The following is an 8,960-nucleotide window of genomic DNA, read 5'->3' as shown; positions in this document are numbered from 1 at the left end:
GGACAAAGAGTATTCTCTGGTAGCCTTCCTAGACATAGAAGGCGCTTTCAACAACATCCTACCGGAGGCCATAACAAGCGCAATGACTGACTTGGGTGTCGCCGAGGGCCTTGTGAAATTTACTAAACAGTTGCTACTAGGCAGGTTAGTAATTTCGACGTTGGGCCCCTCGACGATACGCAGATCCGTCAGGAGGGGCACCCCTCAGGGCGGTGTACTTTCTCCTCTGCTGTGGATTCTGGCAATGAATCAATTGTTGAAGAATCTAGAGGAAAGGAGAATACACGTAGTGGCCTACGCAGACGATGTTGCAATATTAATAAGAGGGAAATCCCAGATACCCTCTGCAATATAATGCAAAATGCTTTGAACGATGTAAGCCGGTGGGCTGCATCGAGTGGTCTTGGGGTGAATCCCAGCAAAACAGACCTAATCATGTTCACCAGGAAATACAGGTTACCTGTCCTAAACCCCCCTACTCTTGAGGGTATCACACTATCAATTGGGGAAGAGGCGAGCTACCTAGGACTGATATTAGATAGGAAGCTCTCGTGGAAACAAACGATTAATGATAGAGTAAAAAAAGCAGCCACAGCACTCTATACATGCAAAAGAATTGTGGGGGCAAAATGGGGCCTAACCCCAAAAATAGTACACTGGCTATATACAGCAGTGGTACGGCCTATCATGACATACGGTGCATTGGTCTGGTGGCCAATACTCGAGAAAAGAACAACAGTAAAACGCCTAGAAAGTATTCAAAGAGGTGCTAGTCTCTGCATAAGCGGGGCACTAAAGACTACACCCACGGCAGCGATGAATGTCATGCTGCATTTATTACCGATTGAGGCCTACAGCAAGCAGCTGGCAGCGAAATCGGCACTTAGGCTAAGAGAATCTTCTAACTTAGCCACTAACAGAAGGGGTCACGCTAGAATACTAGACGAATATCCCTTCCTACATCAAGCGACAGACTTTTGTAGCTCAGTAGAGTTGCACTTAAACACATCCTTTACCATAACTTTCCCAACGAGGGAAGATTGGGACAATGGGGTAATGGACAATAAAAGCGGAATCAGCATCTATACAGACGGTTCCAAGCTAAATGATCAAGTAGGCGGAGGCATTTATTCTGAAGGAATGTATGCCAACACCTCATTCCGGTTACCGGATCACTGCAGTGTATTTCAAGCTGAAATTTTGGCTATCAGGGAGGGCCTGCTAGCCCTAAATAAAAGTGTCCTCACCACAAGGGATATAAACATATTTTCAGATAGCCAATCGGCCCTGAAAGCTTTAAAATCGCCCAATATTAACTCGAAGACAGTAAAAGAATGTATCGACGTTTTGACAGAACTATCACAGTACTTTGCAATAAACCTGCTCTGGGTGCCGGGTCATAGAGAAATAGAAGGCAACTGCAAAGCAGATGAATTAGCGAGATTGGGGACCACGTTACCGATCCAACCAGGCAAAGAGGACATTCCTATACCCTTAGCACTTGTAAGATGCTTATAGATAAACACACTATCAGTGCTGCCAACAGGCTGTGGTCTCAGACCTTGACCTGTAGAACTAGTAAAATGACGTGGCCGGAATGGAACATGGGCCGCACAAACCGACTGTTAAAACTAAACAGGAAAAATATGAGAAATCTACTCGGGGTCCTAACAGGGCATTGTCTGATTGGCAGACATGCCAGTAGGCTGGGAGCGCCCTATAACGACTATTGTAGAAGCTGTAACGATATTGAAGAAGAAGAGACTATAGAACACTTTCTATGCGGGTGCATGGCTCTGGATGGAAGAAGGTTCAATATTTTAGGAAAAAGTTCCCTGAATAACTTGGCAGAAGTAGCTAATGTAAAAATAACAAGTCTTGTTAAATATATTAAAGCCACAGGTTGGTTCAATGAGGACAATGTAGAGTGAGGAGAGGGGACAGCCCTGGTGGTATCACAATGGGCCTACAGCAGGCCTAGGTGTGTCAACCGACAACCACTATACCTACCTACCTACCTTGCTGCTGTAGCGCAAAGTGTTGCTGGACCACCTTCAACATCGATATCTCGACGTACTGAACAATTAGGCTTTCAGGAATTTACTGCTTGGCGGATTTTACCTGTAGACTTGCCTATGGTGGACTTATAAATTATGTAATTTTTCCTTAGTACTGTTATTTTTGAAAAAAAACAGGGAAACCTGAAAGAATCTAAATTTTTACATGTTTTACTTTAAAAGAACATCTAGGCAAGACTTTTGAAGATTTGACGCTATCTTTTTAAAAATTGTAATTTAAAAGTAAGGTTACATTTTTCCATACAAAAACGTGATTGTTATTTTTGCTACATTTTGTTACAGCAAGATATTATTTAACACAGCATTTAATATAATTTTCTCACTATCCAGATATACTTATTTTAAATAGCTTTGAACTTATGAAAGATCAGTGAAAACCGCCGCTGTTGCATAGCTCCATTTGTCTTTCTTAATGACCCCTATTTGCATATAACATAAATTTAAAATAAATCAAAAACATTAAATGAGCCTTTCCGCTACCTTAGAAGAAACGATGGAAATCGCAAGATGAAACTTAATACCGCAAGATACCAGACCTGGTCAAGCCAGCATAGAAATGTTCGCATAATCAGCCAAACGATCTTGCTACTGGCCCATTACAATTGATCAGGTGTAAAAAATAAGAAAAATTATTGCGACACATCGATACATTTTTTATGTATAATTTTTTCTTATAAAGTTTCATGGAGTATAATTTATGAGTTGCGTGCAGTTGTATGACTTTTGCAGGCGCCCAACCCAAATACTTAGTACATTCGGCTGCTACTTAAGCGAAGGTATTTTCCGTTTTCATATTTACTCTCGCAATTGTCCAAACAATATTTCTATGTTACATGGTTTTGCACAACAAATGGCAATTCAATTAGCAATCACGATTTGTGCGAAATAGTAAACCACTTCTTCAACACGACAGCGACGCAAATCGTACAGAAATAATAAAAACAATAAATAAATCTGACAACTCGCAGACATGAGCTCATAAATTCTGATTTGCATAGCGAAGTTTAAGCGCAGCCACTTAATTAGCGCCATTAGAATTGTTTCGAGTAGATTAAGAATATAATAAATATTTATTTAATTAAATAAGTAGTTGGAAAATGATTCGTATATTAGTTATTAAACGATGAAAATCGCCATTACGATCATTCCAGTGATCTATCAAATCGCTAGACAACCAGTTAGGCGGAGGTATTTATTTGCTTAAGTAAATAGTTGTAGGCGACTTGGTGGTGGAGTGGGCGCAGTGAAAGGTGCGGGTGAAACGCCTGTTGGCACCTAGGCGCATGTGAATGAATGTTGTACAAGGTGGCTCAAAATGAATCTTGCAATTTTTATTTTTTAAATACCTTTTTACTAAATAAAAAAGTGTATACATTATTTTTAGTGATGGAAATCTTTATTTTGTCCATTACGCGCTTGATTGCTTGTTTGTCTATCCTGCAGTTTTTTAGTTCACAGTGTCAAATATGGCGGACTTTCGACGCCATTTGCAAAAATTACAAATCTTAAAATAGGGTGATTAATTTTGCGCCACCTTGTACGAACTGAAAAGCATTATACATTTCGTAAAGCATTTGCATAGCCGCTTATGCACAGTGGTTTGGTTGTCATAAAATGAAGATACAAAATTTGAATTAAAAACTAGCAAATTCTGTTGGAAGAAATATGGAAAGACTATCGAGCTCTAGAATGAAGCTTTCATAATGATTATCGTCAGTTATATTAAAATCCCCAGATTTTTCATTACAAAAATTTATTTTTAAGTATAGGCATACTTCTTCTTCTTCCTTATTGATGCGATAACTGCTTATGTGGTTTTGACCGAATTTAACAAATCGCGCCAGTCGTTTCTTTCTCGTTCTAACCAAGTGAAGCCAAAACCTTCTCCCCCTGATCTTTCCAACGTAGAGGAGGTCTTCTTCCTCTGCTACTAGCAACTGGTACCGCATTGAATACTTTCAGAACCAGAGCTTTTGTTTCCATTTTGACGACATGACCCAGCCAACGAAACCGTTGGATCTTTATTCGCTGCACTACGTGTATGTCGAGGATGAGCTCATACAGCACATTTTTCCATCGCCGCACATTTTTAGATTTCACTATTGAAGTTACAACGTTTCCCATTTGTCAATCGCGTCTCTTTTCATTTGATATCCAAATCACTAAACGAGGATCCGTTAAAAAGTCCGTGCAAATTCAGGAAGATGGTACTACTGGCGCATATCGAGGTTATGTTTAGTTGGTAGCATCTCACACAAAGCTGCAGCCAGATCAGTCTATTTCTTTGTGTTTGGCATTCGATTGAATCAACTTCTGCTACCTCGGCTGGACTATCACGACAGACGGTGGAGCAGATGAAGATGCCAACTGCGGACTAAACAAAGCTCTCAGAAGCTTTCACAAACGCTTAGTTCCAATTTTCTAAAATTTCAACTAAATACATTTTTAAAGATATGAACACTTAAATTGAAACACTGTGACCCACCCGCTTAGCAAAATTTCGCCGCCTTGCTGCCGCTTCGGCTTGGCGGAGAATTTGCTGACACCTTGAAGAGCTGGAGCCATTTCAATAAACACATTGCAAATGTCGAATGTATTTAGTTTACAGCGTCCACGCAGGACTTGGTGGGGTTAGCGGAAATTGGCGCCGGCGCCAATGACAAATTGAAAAGCAGTTCTAATTTAATGCGATCGGCTCCAAAGTGAACTTCCGCCGTCTGACGCCTGTCGTCGACCATTGATTATGAACGTTCTTAAATGCTCGTCGTTAATGGCTGTGGCGTCAGTGGCGTCGGATTTTACGCTTCTTTGATTTAACATCATTCAAGGCGGCAACACACTCGGCTAATTAAAGCTGGCTTATAAAACTTGCGTTTTGATAAGCTCATTAGCAATTCGCACCATTTAGTTGTTCAGAGCAAACGAAATTTGCATTTCAAACTGATGAATTATCACAAATTAGCGATTTCAGTTAATTGAGCAGCAGTGCAATATCATTGGCATGAGGGCTCTTGAGGTACTTCACCACACCTCGGAGGTTTCTAAGCTGCTTTAGGCGCATATTAGCTTATCTGGATTATTTAATTTCAAACTGAATGAAGATTTTTGATGAAGTTCAATGAGACAAAAATTTTAAGTAGGCACAAAATAAAAGTGTGGGTATTCTTGTTTTATATCAGATGTGAAATGGTTCAGTGCAAAAGAAATTTATAAATGAAAAAGGAATTTTGATAAAAAAGAATTGAGTCCAAATATTTGGTAAAAGATTGTTGATGAACTCATCTACTGAATGTTTCCGAAAAGTCAGAATTGCAGAAGTAAGTAGGGAGTTTTGTAAGGTCTTGAGAGTTTGGAACATACGAAAAAATCAGCTTTTAACAAAGGGTGGTTCAACAGAATTTTCAGGCAGAATTTTCTAACGTCTTTGGACTTTGAAATATACTTAAACTACCCATACACTCTGTGACAAATTTTAAATGTATACGGGAGAATGAATTCGCAGAAAAAGTTCCGTTATTTTTTCTTTTGTTCGTATGTATTATCTACATACTCATAAATTATACTCAGTTTCGCGGCAAATTTTGCTCGTTAACTATGGAGTGGGGAGCTAAGGAAAATCGCATCGCAGTGGTTGCAGTACTTAAGTGTGGTAAAGGTGCAAGTGAGATTCACGAATTGCTGAAGAAATCTTAATATTTCGCGAAGGTTTGTTTAACGCACCATCTATCGTTTTTCCCAAACGTTTGAAGTGACAGATTGAAAAAGAAGTGGTTCTCCTCGCGTGGCCCGAACCAGTGCGGCCATAACAGCCGTTGGAGAAAGAATTCACAGAAATCCCCTTAGAAAGCAAAAAATCATGTCCAGGGAAATGAAGGTATCGACCAGATCCATATCAAGACTAATTAGAGATGATCGCCACATGAAAGCCTTCCGTCGTTCAACTGATCATCTTTTGACAGCGCTCTTGAAGAAAATTCGACTCGTCAGATGCAAGCGGCTTCTACGGTGGCAGTCGGTCAACGGCCATGAAAATATTCTTTTCACAGATGAGAAAATGTTCACTGTGGAAGAAGTTTTTAATAAGCAAAGGGGGCTTTTAATAATTTTAAGGGGGGAAACCACTTTAGACTTATCAAAAAATCTACTTTTTTGGTTGCATAAATTGTTAGTATAACTACTCAGGCATATGTGTGTGAATTATTCCCGATTCTATGAGCACTTAAGTGACTGCCCGTCGGTTCCGCACCGTAGCGCGCGTTAGTTAGAACGTCGTTTTTATCAAAACTACTTTTTTCCAACTGGTGGGCACTCTAGCTCAAAAAGTTCTCGACCAATCGTTATACATTTTTTTCGCAGTATTCTTTATTCAATTCTCATTTATATGAACCTAATTCTGGGATTATATTATCATTAAAAATATTTTTTTAAGCAAAATATGTAGATGAAAAAATATGGTATGAAAAAATTACATTGTGTTCAAGCGCCTCAAAGATATGCAATTTTCAATATTATTTTATCACAATTAGTTTATATTCTTAGGAAATATGTTGTAAACGAAAAAAAAAATTGTTGTTGATTACGGAGAAAAATTGCAACTTCAGGAATGCCCACCAGCAAGATACTCGGATGGCGATCGTCCATGGACAACACGCTCTAACGCAACTATTTCCGGCGGAAATGGTTTGAAAGAATTTTAAAGTGTACTTAAAAATATGAGTAAAATATCCTCCATGTTTAAAAAATTTCTGATTATTCCTTCCTTGTTCAAAAAATTCTCGAAAAACACCAAAATTTCGGCCTCCTCAACCGGTTTTCCCCCTTAAACTTCTAAACTTCTAAAGGCGTAAAAAATGTTGTTCCAAGTGATAAGCGTGGCCAATATCCAGCCTCTGTAATCATTTGGTGGGAAGTGTCTTATAAAGACGTTACTGCGAAAAAGGGGTTATGACCAGGGCAAAAGTGTACCAGGCGGATGTCTTAGAAGGCGTCGTGAAGCAGTTGAGCAGTGCTTCAATGGCCGTCTGACGTAACAGCAGAGAATGTTCATGCATTAACATTCTCTGGTAACAGTGCCGAACATTCAGGGTATACAAATTACTCTAAAAGTGTCTATGTGCTACTACTACGATGCAAAAAAATACGTTTGAACACATTTTCGCTTGTTTCCGCCCAGGTTCGAACTGAGGACCTTGTGCGTGTGAAGCACACGTGATAACTGCTACACTACGGAAACTGATTAAATTATATTAGATTTTAATACTTAATAATACATTTTGCTCCAAAAAAATTAAATAATAAAATGAATAAAAAATCCTCGCAGAGACTTTGTAAAATTGTGTTGCAATGCGTTAGTATTATACAAAAATATTGAAGAAATTTTATATAAAAAAGTAAAAAAAATACTTTTTTTAATTTCTCAAAAACATTTTGCATAGGATTTTAATAAGCTTCTGGGAGTATTATTATAGAAAATGTGACATCAAAATTGCCGGCGCAGTTAATTTTGACTTAAATATATTAATAGGACTATGAATAAGTTCGTGCGGTTTTTTTCGAAATTTGAAACTTTATTGACGTAAAATGGTTACAAATTTAATATTCAAAATATTGTCCATCGCTTACTACTACTTTTTCCCATCTTTCTGGCAATTCACGGATTCCCTTTGTGAAAAATTCGGTCGGTTTTGCCGCAATCCACGAATCGATCCATTTTTTGACTTCATCGTAATTACGGAAGTGCTGGTCAGCCAGGCCATGTTGCATCGATCGGAAGAGATAGTAATCGGATGGCGCAAGGTCTGGACTATACGGCGGGTGGGGTAGGACATCCCATTTGAGCGTTTCTAAGTATGTTTTGACCACTTGTGCAACATGTGGCCGAGCATTGTCATGTTGCAAAATAACTTTGTCGTGTCTATCGGCGTATTGCGGCCGTTTTTCTCGCAGTGCTCGGCTCAAACGCATCAATTGTCGTCGGTAGACATCCCCCGTAATCGTTTCATTCGGTTTCAGTAGCTCATAATACACAACACCCAGCTGGTCCCACCAGATACACAGCATAACCTTCAGGCCATGAATATTCTGCGCCGACGTCGATGTTGAAGCATGGCCAGGGTATCCATACGTTGCCCGACGTTTTGGATTGTCGTAATGGACCCACTTTTCATCGCCAGTCACAATTCGATGCAAAAAACCCTTTCTTTTGTGCCGTTGAAGCAGTTGTTCGCATGCCATAAAACGGCGTTCAACGTCTCTTGGCTTCAATTCATACGGCACCCAATGGCCTACCTTTCGGATCATTCCCATGGCTTTTAAACGTTTGGAAATGGTTGATTGATCAACTCCCAAAGTTTTTGCAACCTCTTCTTGCGTTTGAGCCGGATCTTGATCGAGCAATTCCTCCAATTCGGTATCCATGAACTTTGGCGGCGCACCCTCGCGTTCTTCGTCTTCCAAGCCAAAATCACCACTTTTAAAGCGTGCAAACCACTTCTGGCACGTTCGCTCAGATAGAGCATGCTCACCATAAACTTCCACCAAGATACGATGACTTTCGGCTGCTTTTTTCTTCATATTAAAATAATGAAGAAGAATTCCCCGCAAAAACACATTATTTGGCACGAAATTCGACATTTTCAAGTGTGGTAAAAATATTGTTGTTTACGCTTCAAATAAAAAACTTATACTGACGTTTGTGCCTTACGACAGTAGCTCTCCTATGAATGTTTGGAAATGTGGATCGATGGAATAATAATCAAGTTACGCCATCTGTTGTAAAACCGCACGAACTTATTCATAGCCCATTAGTACTGTGGCAGCCGGTTGTTAAGTGCTTTAGTGAATCGCTGATTTGTTTATTTGATGTTTAGTAAGTAAAAGATG

The 8,960-nt window shown here is 39.4% G+C and overlaps 1 non-coding gene across 1 annotated transcript; it reads right to left on the bottom strand.

Annotated features, from left to right (window-relative positions):
- Positions 1–7,238: 7,238 nt before the first annotated feature.
- Trnav-cac (transfer RNA valine (anticodon CAC)) lies at positions 7,239–7,311 on the bottom strand. The gene has a single exon. It is a non-coding gene; the product is annotated as a tRNA-Val (tRNA).
- Positions 7,312–8,960: the final 1,649 nt, after the last annotated feature.

This window comes from Anastrepha ludens, chromosome 2 (assembly GCF_028408465.1).
Source record: "Anastrepha ludens isolate Willacy chromosome 2, idAnaLude1.1, whole genome shotgun sequence".
Lineage (NCBI taxonomy): Eukaryota > Metazoa > Arthropoda > Insecta > Diptera > Tephritidae > Anastrepha > Anastrepha ludens.
The sequence above is the reverse complement of the archived record's forward strand: the minus strand, read 5'-3'. Positions and strand labels throughout refer to the sequence as shown.